General features: G+C 41.8%; 1 protein-coding gene across 7 annotated transcripts in view; it reads left to right on the forward strand.

Moving 5' to 3' along the window:
* The window catches only part of LOC134617290 (SPRY domain-containing SOCS box protein 4-like), an 82,559-nt gene that overhangs the window by 25,377 nt on the left and 43,659 nt on the right, over positions 1-13,523 (forward strand). Inside the window, exon 1 of one of the 7 annotated variants that reach the window (XM_063462500.1) lies at positions 11,652-11,856. The exons of 4 other annotated variants lie outside the window; for them this stretch is intronic. The gene's annotated coding sequence lies outside the window, so the exon portion shown is untranslated. Of the gene's footprint in view, positions 1-11,651; positions 11,857-11,997; positions 12,252-13,523 lie in introns of those variants that run through there. 2 more of the 7 variants (XM_063462497.1, XM_063462503.1) reach the window with 2 other exon arrangements.

Below are 13,523 nucleotides of genomic sequence, written 5' to 3' on the forward strand. Positions count from 1 at the left end.
GAGGATGTGCTAGAGTGATGAATGGCTGGGCAGAGCTAGAGGGTGAAAAGGGTTGTGATGAAGGGTTTGGAGAGCAAAACGACAATGAGAAAAAGGCCAGTGGGTGGAGAGAGGGAGAGACGGTATCAGCTGAAAAGATCTGAAATATCTTTTCAGTCTTAGTTTAAACACATTAAGAAGAGCTGAAATGAGACCGTTCAGTTGTGCTGCATATGTTTGCAAACGCTCGTGTAATGGAAACAAGTGTTCACACGTGTGATTGCCTGTGCTGGTCTTAAGCCACCTATTATCTCAGTAGTGACTTCGGGGGATGAAGCTAAAATCTGTAGTTCTCAAAAAAAAAAAAAGGTTAAGGCAGCTTCAGGTGAAAATGGCCCCCTCCCCACATTTGCTCTTCAGCAAATGTGGGGAGGGGGATTTTATAACTTACCCTTTTAAAATGTATCATCCCTTAAATTTGCACCTTAATAAGGATGTGGCTGCTTTAACTGAAAAGTGGGTGGAGACACGATAGTTATAGACGTTAGCCGTCTACTCCTGACTGTGGTGATGGTGCCTCTTGGTGCATTTTAATGCAGTTAATTAACATAATACGGCTTACTGTGCAGCCAGTTGTAGAAACAGAGCATCCAAGAAGTCTGTTATGCTCAGGTCTTTTTTTTTTTTTTTTTTGCGTTGCATCCATGTTTGTGTGTTGGACCCAAAATGTGTTTGATACACTTATTAGCCAAGCCAGCCAGCTTCAGCTGTCTTAGCATTTCACCATCTTGCTCAAATACAGTCCAATACTAGCTCCTAAAAACACAGAAGGCAACTGGTCACGTGGGTTATGTCTATCTTTTATATACAGTCTTTCATTGTTATTATTAAATAAATCTTTTTTGATAATTTTGTCTTGTTCTCACATGTAGATGATTAAAAGGAAAGAAGATCAAATATGGAATAAAAGGTTTAGATATTTAGCATCCGAAAGCCACATTAATAAAAAAAATACATTTTTTCTTGCTGGATCTCACCAGTTACACACTAGTTTGTTGGCAATATCCAGTTTATGTGTGATCATTAACAGTACCATGTTTCTTATCTTGGGGCTCTTTAAAATAAAGTCTGTCACTGTCAACTTAACCTTTATAAACTGTTAAACCTTTTTGACAGGAGACTCTTGATCACTTAAATGAGACTTATAGTTTTTTTTTTAATAAATCTCTTCTGGACAAAACTGTAATATTTTGTTAAAGCTAAAAAAAATGATCCAAACAAAGACTGTAAGTTCAATGAAATTTCACATGTTTATTTTAAAATGAACAAAAAAGCAGATCAAACATTTCATTAGAGTTTATGGGCTGCACGGGTTTGGAAAACAAGGGTAAATAGTAGGAGGGAGCACGAGAGACCGAGTAAGGTTGGGAGGAAGGATGGCGGAAGGTGTGGAGACTGAGGGTGTTGCGTAAAGAATAAGAGCTGGGTGAAGAGTAGGAAAGAGCACGAGAGAGTGGGTAAGGTAGGGAGGAGGTAGAGGGGTTGAGTTGAGGTGTAGGGACAGGGGGTAAAGGGCAAGAGTCGGAGGGAGTGAGAGGGATGGGAACCAGGCAGAGGTTTGGGTTTAGATCTTCAGTTGCTGTTTTATCTTCCATCTTCTCGTCACTTTTTCTCTCAAGGTTTTCTTCGATGTCCTCTTCAGTCTCCTGCTTTTCCTCCTTTTCTTCCTGCTTTTTCTTGTCCTTTCTTGGTTTGTCCGTTCCCTCCTCTTCTCCCTCGTGGTTTTCCATTTTTTCCTCATGGGAATTTGTTTCCAGGGTTTCTTCCTGGTGGTCAGCATTGGGTGCAAGCTCCTATGTAGACAGAGTAAAATGTATTTTACTGAACTGTGACTCAGTGTGACAGAAGTTGTTAGGACCAAACATGACATTATGGTAAAGTGAAATGATAGCGGAGACAGCTTACCTGAAGGACGTCCTTCAATTCGTCCAGATTTTCCTGTAATTTCTCAAACAGAAGCTTGTTCTTAATTTGGAGCTCCTCCACTTTTTTCTTCTCCTCTTTCAGGCTCTTCTCGGTTGATTGCCACTTGCTGCTCCAGTGTTGTTCCCTGGTGTTTATCTCCATGTCTTTTATCGTCGATTCATGGAGGAGTTCTACCCAGGCTTTGGTTCGAGCTCTTCTTTTCTTCACAAGTCTTTGAAGCGCCTCATCCTTGAGTTTGAGCTCTTCTTGGAGGCTACTCACTTCCATTTTGTGAGCATCTTCAAGGACGGCAATCTTCTCCTTCAAAGATGCATTTTCCTCCTTTGCAGTCTTCAACTCCTGAGTGGCAAACTGGAGTGCATCTTTTAATTCTTGCACCGTTTCACTTTCAGCAGTCCTGTGAGCTTCCTGCTGCTGTTTCATATCAGCAGCGCTAGTCTGCACTGGCCAAGATGCCTGAATGATAAAAACATGCACGGAGTCCATAGTTAGAAAAATCAATCACACAGTGTGATGTGTGGCATTAGAAAACTTTAAGGTGACACAACAAAAAGCAAAAACTGAGTCTTACAGATGTTATAAAAACACAAATGTTCACAGAGTGATGTTAAAAGTGCTTACAAATGATGAAGTATTAAAAATTAAAGTTAAACTCCAAAGTGTACTCTGCTTCCTGAAGATTATGAAAGCTTTATATAAATTTTGAGCCAAAAATTCAAAAAAAGCTTTTGCTTGCTCACACGAGAAAAGCTTACCAGATTTTCTGAGACAAATGTTGGGTCCATTTGGGCTCAGGAAACACTGAAGAGTCGCTGTTACACTTGTTTAGCTGTCGATATTTTTCCAAAGCGTTCGTCGAGTCACAGCAAATAGCGAGAGATGCTTGTAGGTTCAGGTTGGTGTTTAGAAATGAAACATCCAGGTAAAACACTGCAAACACTGGGTTTGGAGAATCCTGTTCAAAAATCATCAGGTGATCGTGACAGCACTACCCAGGTGTTACCATGGAGCCGATGTTGTTTTGGTTTCTGTGTTCTTGTTGTTACTGACTGAACTTGAAGCTGTTTAGCTATTTACTGTGATTAAAAATTAAAACTAGTTTCAATCAGAAAGGGTCCTTTGGGTGTAGCAACCTTTTCACTTAATCCTCAGGGGACCCCTGAGGCTTTCTGTCCTATACCTTTCATTACTTTCACCTCCAGCCTCACCTGAACTGTTTTGAGCCTTAAAATGTGCTGTGCAAAGATCTCCAATCAATGTTTTAATGGTGAACGGTAATTACAGAACAGGGTGTAGGGGCTAATTGGTTTAAAGAAAGCAAAACAAGAGCAGGAACGTTAAAATTGAGACTGAAATTTTCAGTGTTTGAAAGCGGAGCGGCAAGTAGAATAGAGCTGTGTGAATATCTCGTACTGGATAACCAAGAGAAATAGAGACAGATGTTTTACAAACAAATCTGGTTTTCAGATTCTGGGTTTCTCAGTTTGCTACCAGAATTTATATGAATAAAGAAATTTCTGCTCCATGTTAGCCGTCTACTCCTGACTGTGGTGATGGTGCCTCTTGGTGCATTTTAATGCAGTTAATTAACATAATACGGCTTACTGTGCAGCAAATTGTAGAAACAGAGCATCCAAGAAGTCTGTTATGCTCAGGTCTTTTTTTTTTTTTCTTTTCTTTGCATCCATGTTTGTGTGTTGGACCCAAAATGTGTTTGGATACACTTATTAGCCAAGCCAGACAGCTCCAGCTGTCTTAGCATTTCACCATCTTGCTCAAATACAGTCCAATACTAGCTCCTAAAAACACAGAAGGCAACTGGTCACGCGGGTTATGCCTATCTTTTATATACAGTCTTTCATTGTTATTATTAAATAAATCCTTTTTGATAATTTTGTCTTGTTCTCACATGTAGATGATTAAAAGGAAAGAAGATCAAATATGGAATAAAAGTTGAAGCTTAATATGCCTTCATTTTTTATACATTCTAGTAGGAGGCCTTTTCATTACTAGTTTTCACCAGTTCAAAGGTCTTAATAGTGCCATATGTCAGGTTTAGATATTTAGCATCTGAAAGCCACAATAAAAAAATCCTTTTTTCTTGCTTGTTAACTGCAACATGTTTCTTATCTTGGGGCTCTTTAAAATAAAGTCTGTCACTGTCAACTTAACCTTTATAAACTGTTAAACCTTTTTGACAGGAGACTCTTGATCACTTAAATGAGACTTATAGTTTTTTAATAAATCTCTTCTGGACAAAACTGTAATATTTTGTTATAGGTAAAAAACAATGATCCAAACAAAGACTGTAAGTTCAATGAAATTTCACATGTTTATTTTAAAATGAACAAAAAAGCAGATCAAACATTTCATTAGAGTTTATGGGCTGCACGGGTTTGGAAAACAAGGGTAAATAGTAGGAGGGAGCACGAGAGACCGAGTAAGGTTGGGAGGAAGGATGGCGGAAGGTGTGGAGACTGAGGGTGTTGCGTAAAGAATAAGAGCTGGGTGAAGAGTAGGAAAGAGCACGGGAGAGTGGGTAAGGTTTGGAGGAGGTAGAGGGGTTGAGTTGAGGTGTAGGGACAGGGGGTAAAGGGCAAGAGTCGGAGGGAGTGAGAGGGATGGGAACCAGGCAGAGGTTTGGGTTTAGATCTTCAGTTGCTGTTTTATCTTCCATCTTCTCGTCACTTTTTCTCTCAAGGTTTTCTTCGATGTCCTCTTCAGTCTCCTGCTTTTCCTCCTTTTCTTCCTGCTTTTTCTTGTCCTTTCTTGGTTTGTCCGTTCCCTCCTCTTCTCCCTCGTGGTTTTCCATTTTTTCCTCATGGGAATTTGTTTCCAGGGTTTCTTCCTGGTGGTCAGCATTGGGTGCAAGCTCCTATGTAGACAGAGTAAAATGTATTTTACTGAACTGTGACTCAGTGTGACAGAAGTTGTTAGGACCAAACATGACATTATGGTAAAGTGAAATGATAGCGGAGACAGCTTACCTGAAGGACGTCCTTCAATTCGTCCAGATTTTCCTGTAATTTCTCAAACAGAAGCTTGTTCTTAATTTGGAGCTCCTCCACTTTTTTCTTCTCCTCTTTCAGGCTCTTCTCGGTTGATTGCCACTTGCTGCTCCAGTGTTGTTCCCTGGTGTTTATCTCCATGTCTTTTATCGTCGATTCATGGAGGAGTTCTACCCAGGCTTTGGTTCGAGCTCTTCTTTTCTTCACAAGTCTTTGAAGTGCCTCATCCTTGAGTTTGAGCTCTTCTTGGAGGCTACTCACTTCCATTTTGTGAGCATCTTCAAAGACGGCAATCTTCTCCTTCAAAGATGCATTTTCCTCCTTTGCAGTCTTCAACTCCTGAGTGGCAAACTGGAGTGCATCTTTTAATTCTTGCACCGTTTCACTTTCAGCAGTCCTGTGAGCTTCCTGCTGCTGTTTCATATCAGCAGCGCTAGTCTGCACTGGCCAAGATGCCTGAATGATAAAAACATGCACGGAGTCCATAGTTAGAAAAATCAATCACACAGTGTGATGTGTGGCATTAGAAAACTTTAAGGTGACACAACAAAAAGCAAAAACTGAGTCTTACAGATGTTATAAAAACACAAATGTTCACAGAGTGATGTTAAAAGTGCTTACAAATGATGAAGTATTAAAAATTAAAGTTAAACTCCAAAGTGTACTCTGCTTCCTGAAGATTATGAAAGCTTTATATAAATTTTGAGCCAAAAATTCAAAAAAAGCTTTTGCTTGCTCACACGAGAAAAGCTTACCAGATTTTCTGAGACAAATGTTGGGTCCATTTGGGCTCAGGAAACACTGAAGAGTCGCTGTTACACTTGTTTAGCTGTCGATATTTTTCCAAAGCGTTCGTCGAGTCACAGCAAATAGCGAGAGATGCTTGTAGGTTCAGGTTGGTGTTTAGAAATGAAACATCCAGGTAAAACACTGCAAACACTGGGTTTGGAGAATCCTGTTCAAAAATCATCAGGTGATCGTGACAGCACTACCCAGGTGTTACCATGGAGCCGATGTTGTTTTGGTTTCTGTGTTCTTGTTGTTACTGACTGAACTTGAAGCTGTTTAGCTATTTACGGTGATTAAAAATTAAAACTAGTTTCAATCAGAAAGGGTCCTTTGGGTGTAGCAACCTTTTCACTTAATCCTCAGGGGACCCCTGAGGCTTTCTGTCCTATACCTTTCATTACTTTCACCTCCAGCCTCACCTGAACTGTTTTGAGCCTTAAAATGTGCTGTGCAAAGATCTCCAATCAATGTTTTAATGGTGAACGGTAATTACAGAACAGGGTGTAGGGGCTAATTGGTTTAAAGAAAGCAAAACAAGAGCAGGAACGTTAAAATTGAGACTGAAATTTTCAGTGTTTGAAAGCGGAGCGGCAAGTAGAATAGAGCTGCGTGAATATCTCGTACTGGATAACCAAGAGAAATAGAGACAGATGTTTTACAAACAAATCTGGTTTTCAGATTCTGGGTTTCTCAGTTTGCTACCAGAATTTATATGAATGAAGAAATTTCTGCTCCATGTTAGCCGTCTTTAAACTAAGTAGCAATAATAGTAACAGTAGGAAAATATTGCACTGTATCTTTTGCACTGCGAAGGATGAAATACCATTAGGTTAAAAAAAAAAGAAAAAAAAGAGAGAAATCCAGCTTTAATTAAGTTACAAAAGAAGAAAACAGTCAGGCCTGGCCTTAGAAAGAGAGAAATGTATATGGTACAGGCTGGACAGTAAAGCTACCTGGCACTGACGGTGTAAAGTGAGGAGCCTGAAAGGGAGAAAACTGCATGAGTGCACTGCAAACTGAGATTGTGCCTCATTAAGTGAGCTTTCCTATAGTGAAACAGGACATGGTACGGTTGTGTTTTAATGGAGGGAGGAAGAGAAAGAGATATGGGAGGGAAATGAAAGCAGCAGATCACTGTCTGTCCCTCCTGCTGCCTCCATTTACCATCATTGATTGTGCAGCCAGTCTGAATTAACGCCTACCTGCTGTACTCAGATGGTCAGCACTGATGTGTGCAAGAGGGAAAAGGAACTGTGCACCGTTTTTTTTTTTTTTTTTTTTTCCCCAGTAAGCCTTTTATTTCACGCAGTATGACAGTTAAGTGTTGGTGAACTCTTGTTACACTAGGGACGATAAATGTCCGCCTTCAAGGACGTATTCCTTCAAGATTTAAAGACGTGGACATCCCTCAGACATGAGGACATTTTGCGGGTAATTGGACCTTAGGTTCAAGGATGGGAGGTTAGTTAAAGGATGGTGGAGACTACTCGATATTGATGGCAGGTTGTGTGAACTGGTACCAAGAACCTCCAGGAGAAATCAAAACAATCTCAGTTTATTACTTTTGGAGTTATATGGGAAAACTGATGTCAATCTCTCGTCTGTCTGTAAAATATAAAGCTATAGCCCAGAGAGACTGGTGACAGAAGACAGACAGCATCCACCTACCTCTAAATCTCACTAATTCAGATTATCTGTGTTTTGTTTAATTCCCACAAAACTCCAAATAAAAATAACATATTGTGGTTTTATGAAGGATTATATGTGGGACTACATCCTCTTTGTGATTTGGATCCATATAAAACAGCTGACTCTTATCTGTCCTACATTAGCACACTTTTATTACCTTACTCCTGTCGCTTTTCCATCTGTACATAGTAATTCTACCGGTTATATCAAATATATATATCTATAGATATAGATATAACCCTGTCCCTTTGACTGTCCTCACCCTTCACCCTGGGGCGGCACATTTCAAAACCCTTTTTCTCTCATTTCTCCCACTTTTGTTCTCCCCTTCCATCCATCCGTCTCCCCCTCTCTGTTGATCCCTCCCCCCTGGGCGATGTGGACATTTGGATGGCTTTGTGTTTGACACGTGTGTTGGTAGGACACACACACAAATGCACGGGCACACACACTTCCAGTTTCTATTGTCAATAAGATGCTCAGCTGTGAAGCCCCTAGCCCTAATTGTGTGGGGTAAGGACAGTGCCCTTATTGTCCTGCAGATTAGCGCATACGCACACCCACCCACACACACATGTGTCCTCAGACCCCATGGGGTCCCCTTAGAGTGGATGTGCCTTGAGGCAGAAAATCAGGGGCAATTTACGAAAGGGTCCAATAGGGGATGGGGGATGTACCGCAGTCCTCAGCTTGAAGCTGTAATGTCAAACAGTTTCTTTGGTTTCTTATTTAGGATGACAGAAGTCAGTCTTGTGGTGTATTAATAGAAAAACATGCAAGAATTTGTTTTAGTGAAGCGTACTGACAATTTACTCAGTGGCGTTGATGGATATGAGCCCTGAGATGCAGAAAATATAGAAAGCAGTTAACAGAAATCCTCCTAGCCTGCACATTTCTCTTTGTAGCAGGATAAACATTAAAGTGATCAAACTCAGGGCAATTCATTTCCTTGGTTTAGACACAATTACTTAAGCAATGAAATCTCTATATAGTATAATAAAATAAAAGAAAGATTTTGTGTTTAACACCTAATGTTACTTTATCGGTCCTTCTTGGATTTTGCATACAGTATGTTATTGCTGTCATGCTGGACAAATGCAATCAATTTTTGTGATCACTGGTTTGAAGCAAAGCCTCCCAAAACTAAAACCCGGAAAAGCCTCTTAGCCACGAGAATTAGGGGGCTGAGTTTGGGGGTTTGTATTTTAAATGCAAATTAGAAGTACATAAATTAAATAAACAAGAAAATATACCCTCACCTTGTGATTTGACGCACTGTGTTTACAGCTGATCCTAGACTATGATGACAGAATACAAAGGATTGCAGAAATTAAGCAACCAGGAGTTTCACTGTATTTCATGTGAGTATGTCTAAAAATAAACACGGGGAAATTCCAAAGTCAGATACACTTCCATCAAAAAACAAAAACAAAAAAGCTTTCTGTGGAAATGGAATCTCAGATTCTTTCCCAGATTTCTGACCTAACTTTCTCACTCCTTCCTTGTTAGCCTACAGTGAGTGCTTACATTCAAAACCATTTACCTGGTATTTAGAATAGTGGCAAGTCAGTTAAAACGCTGGTTTGAGTACATGCAGACGTATGAACACTGCTTGTGTAGGGCAAAGGTAATGTTTGTGACCCATTCAGGTGATCCATAGCCCCCAGTGTGTTTATACACATCTGTACATTTCCTCTTTTCCACCTCCAGCCTGAATGAAGCCAGTTAACTGGCTCTAACGTAAGTGTGTGTGTGTGTGTGTGTGTGTGTGTGTGGTAGTTCTCATCACTCTGAGCCATGTTCATGTTAACATTTTAAAGGCTTTTTAAGCGTAGGCAAGTTACACAGTGACGGCGCAAACTGGAAAAAGAGAATGTTCACCTTCAAAATAAAAGTTTTTAAAAATAGGTTGCAGTGGTAAGGCACTACTATTTTAAAGCAAACATTCTCTGTTTTTGATTTGTCACACTTTTTCTAACTTTCACTAACGTTCTATGAGTAGTTTGCAGGTCTTTGCCGACCAGTCGCCATCTTCCATGCAAAACACACGTGACCAATTCAGACTTGTAGCGCTGAAATCAGTCACCAGAATATTTTTAATGTAGCACCAAAAAGCAGTCATTTTCACCGCCAGGAACCACTCACCAACTAGTTAAGGATTACACATGTTCCCTTGTGACCAGAGGTTGTCAGGGGGTCACTGACCGGTGTCCAGGCCTGTGTGACTGTGGTTTACTATTATATATCTCTTTTAATCTATAACTAATGTGTAAAACAGCAACTTGCTGGTTTAGTGGGCGTAATTGCCAGACATTTCCTTGACTCTTAACAATGATGGAACATCTTGTAGAGACTGAAGAATTCCTGATTCAACCCCATAACAGAATGTTTTTAGATAAAACAAACAAAAAAAACCCCCCAAAAAACCCAAAAAATAGCACCCATCCAAAAGCTATTCATGTAATCTAATCTGCTCTTTCTTTATCTAACACACACACACACACACACACACACACACACACACACACACACACGCACACACACACACACACACACGCACACACGCACACACACTCACACGGTGAACAATGCATCAGGGACAACTTGGGAAGCCAGGGACCAATCCAGTCGACCCTCTCTTCCACCTGAGCCACAGCTATCCTTCTCATAAACCGTCCAGCAGTAGCACCAAAACCATTTTCACACATGAAATATAGACATTTCAGGGATAATAAGATCTGGACATTGTCCCACATTCTCTGAAACTGCTATTTCTAACATGTCCACACGAAAGAGGGCAATCCACTTCAGACGTGTTCTCAATACTGAAGTATTTCCACGCCCTGCCCTGGGTGAGAGGAGATGTCTGGGTAGAACATATTTCGTTCGCTGGTATTGAACTGCTACCTGCATTATTCTCACCTTGGAACAAATTGGTGCATTCTAACATCATACAAGTCTTTGTTGTTAGATATCAGGTAATGTCTAGTAAAATCCAGGGATGCAGTGAATGCATTAAATGGTTAAATTCACAGCAAAGCAATAAATATAGTCCCCAAAACTCTGAACTGTCCCTTTAAGTCTCGTTTGTGTTTTCGTTGTGGGGTGGTGGTGTTGTACACGAACTCCTCATTAAACGTGACCTCACTGTTAGTTGTAGATGTCTGAAAACAAAAGTCATACAAACCAAGATTTACTCTCACACAACTCTCTGTTATTGCAAATTGCGCTTGAATGCCTGAGCTGACATGTGATGTAATGATACAGTGGGAGATGTGTTGTCGTGGGGTTTTTTAGTTCCCCGGTGGTCACACCAGTCCTGGGGAAAGGAAGCTCATACAGGAAGTGAGCTGGCAGGGCCCCGGTCCTGCAGGATTGCACATCCACACGACTACATATGTGTTAATGTGTCTGCGAGTGTGAGTCAGCAAACACGTGTGTGCCGTGTTTTCTAAATGCCACACGGTGATGAGAGAAAGATCCGAGGACAGAGTGTGAGGAGCTTGTGTGAGAGCTTTCTGGAATGTGCTTGTGTTTTGTCTGTAGTACTCTATTTACTTTCCTGACTTCTTAATTGACTGATGTAGCTGCAGGAAAAGGCTGATAAATGAACATAGTCATCGCATCACCTCAGAGTTATGCAGTAGTTATGCTGTAATTTGCAGTTGTGGGCAGATAAAGGAGGTGACAACAGGAAAGAGCAGCCGGCACAGAGTGTAATAGAGCAGAACAAAAGAGAGCGGGGGTCATCACCCAGACAGCACTGAATCTAATGCGCTAATTGCACACATGGAAAGTGGACAAAAAGGAACACTTGGTACTCAGCAACAGTAATCAAACACTGTGGAAACAATTATTTATTCTTTTAACCTTCTTTTTAATCTTTTGCTTAATGGCTTTTGCAAGAATGTTACCCTCGTGTGTTTAACTGTAGCTTTCCACGTACCTGTGCACGTAGGACACGACCTGCCTTTCTCACCTTATCGCCTGAAATGTGCACATGATCCGCTCGTGTGGTGTTTGCGGCACGTGTCGGGGTGAATGTGTACGTGAACATGTGTGTCTGTGTGTGGCTCCAGCAGTCGGGGCGGGGGTTGGTGTGGTTGGTTGGCTCTGTGTGAGCTCTTTGTGAGAAGTGGGGAGTCATGGGTGGGGGTGTACACCGGGTGTTTCTCTCAGCTGCCTGCTGGTCTGGTTGCTGTTGGTAACTTTGCTTGATTAGATCAACGGATCGGCTTTCAGGCCTCTCTCCCGCTCCCCCACCCCACCCCCAGCTCTCCTCTCGGAAAGGCTGAAGGGGAACTGAAACTGGAGTGGTGCTAAAAGTCCGTGTGGAGCTGCGAATTGCGGCGGAGAAAATCGTGACGGTGCTGCCTTGGAAACGCTCGTCGGAGTTCGAGCACAAGTGAGTTGGGGGAAGGTGGGGGGTAAGAAAAGAAGTGATAGCCTCAGGACAGATAAGCTCCAGGGAGAGAAAAGAGGGAGGGAACAAGGGAGGGAGGAGGAGGAGGAGGGAGCAAGAGAGAGAGAGAGAGAGGTGGGAAGCTCTCAGAGGAAAGAAGTCTCTCTCTCTCGCTCTCTTTCTGTCTGTCCGACTTGCCGGCTGCTGCTGCTGCTTCTTCCTCCTGTCTTCTTGGGTTTTCTGGCTGCCGGCGACTGGCTGGAGGAGTTTAAGCTTGTTTTTCGCCTGCCTTTCGGATTTGAACATGGACTCGGGCTGAACAGCTACGCGCACTGAGCTGTGAGAAGAGTCACTGGAGATTCCCCGTAAGCAGCTTGATCTGATCTGATGTCTACAAGGTGAAGTGTGTCTTTGCTCAAATATCCCGCTGAGAGAGATTGTTGCTATTTCAGGAGTGTGTGTACTTGTGGAAGAAACAGAGCAGCCTTAGAGCGATGAAGTGCTCTTTGTGACAGTTCATACAGGGATAGACGATGAAGGTTAAAAGTCGCTGTTAGTGTGATTCATTTTTCATCATGTTTACGGGAGACGGTGATGAGCCTACGCATTGCTGCTTTTGCTGGAAACATTTCCTTCTCTTATGGATGCTGCTTCACACTGAGCCTCTCCTCCCTCCGGCTCTCCCTCTTCTTGCTCACCTTCTGTCGCTTTTAATTCTCTTAATGGTCTCGAGGTCTCAGCTGGTCAGCTGGGATACCCCTGTGTGTGTATGTGTATTTGAGTGTGTCTGCTTGCGTCTGTGTGTGGAGGGGGGTCAGCTTTTGTTTGGGAGAGAGACAGTTGCGAGTTCTCAGATAAACTACCTCTGGATTTCCCCCCTGCTCACATGCAATAAGATAGATCCTGCTTTCTATTTTTAAACACTATTGTTTGTCTATATATTTGTGAGCACCTGACTGCTCGCTCCGCAGTAGCATTTCTCTCACTGTTGTGTTTAGTCTATGGATTGGGGCAGGAGGGCGTGTTTGTGTAGTCCATTCTGGGATAGAGAGATAGCAGCTCTCCTTTCTGACTTTATCCTTTTGTTTTGTCAGCTGCTGACCTCTGTTTTCTCTCTCCTCCAACCCTTCCATTGTTTTTTGCTCCCTTAAGCTCTCTTTATTTCACTCAGATCCAGATCCATGCAGCTTTACTTCTTCACAGCCGCTGCTATTTAACATTTTCTGACACCTTTTGTTGATTTTGTAATTCCTTTTTTGTCTTTCTCTTCTTAAAAACTAAGAGCAGTGGGGAGGGTTCTCAGTGTCATGCTGTGTCCCTCTCACTCTCTCTCACTCTGTGTGTGTGTGTGTACTTTTCTCAATCAGATATCCGAGCAGAGCACCATGTGAGCTGTGTCTCAATCATAAAACATGCAGTTTCCATTATTTTGGTTTTGCTAGTCCAGGTGTCTAAATCTCAAATATAACAAGTTGTTATACGATGCTGATCAGATGGAAATGTCAGGATGTTGGTCCAGCACGTTTGCCTAACTCAGATGGCATAAACAACTGAGTGAAATGCCATGAAGCTTTGGTTGCCATCATTAGATCAAAAAATGTAATTCAGCCAGTATTTTTATTTCATGACAGCCCCATTGTTATCAGCTGAATTTTGAGGTTTATCCTCAT

Source organism: Pelmatolapia mariae, linkage group LG18, assembly GCF_036321145.2.
Source record: "Pelmatolapia mariae isolate MD_Pm_ZW linkage group LG18, Pm_UMD_F_2, whole genome shotgun sequence".
Taxonomy (NCBI): domain Eukaryota; kingdom Metazoa; phylum Chordata; class Actinopteri; order Cichliformes; family Cichlidae; genus Pelmatolapia; species Pelmatolapia mariae.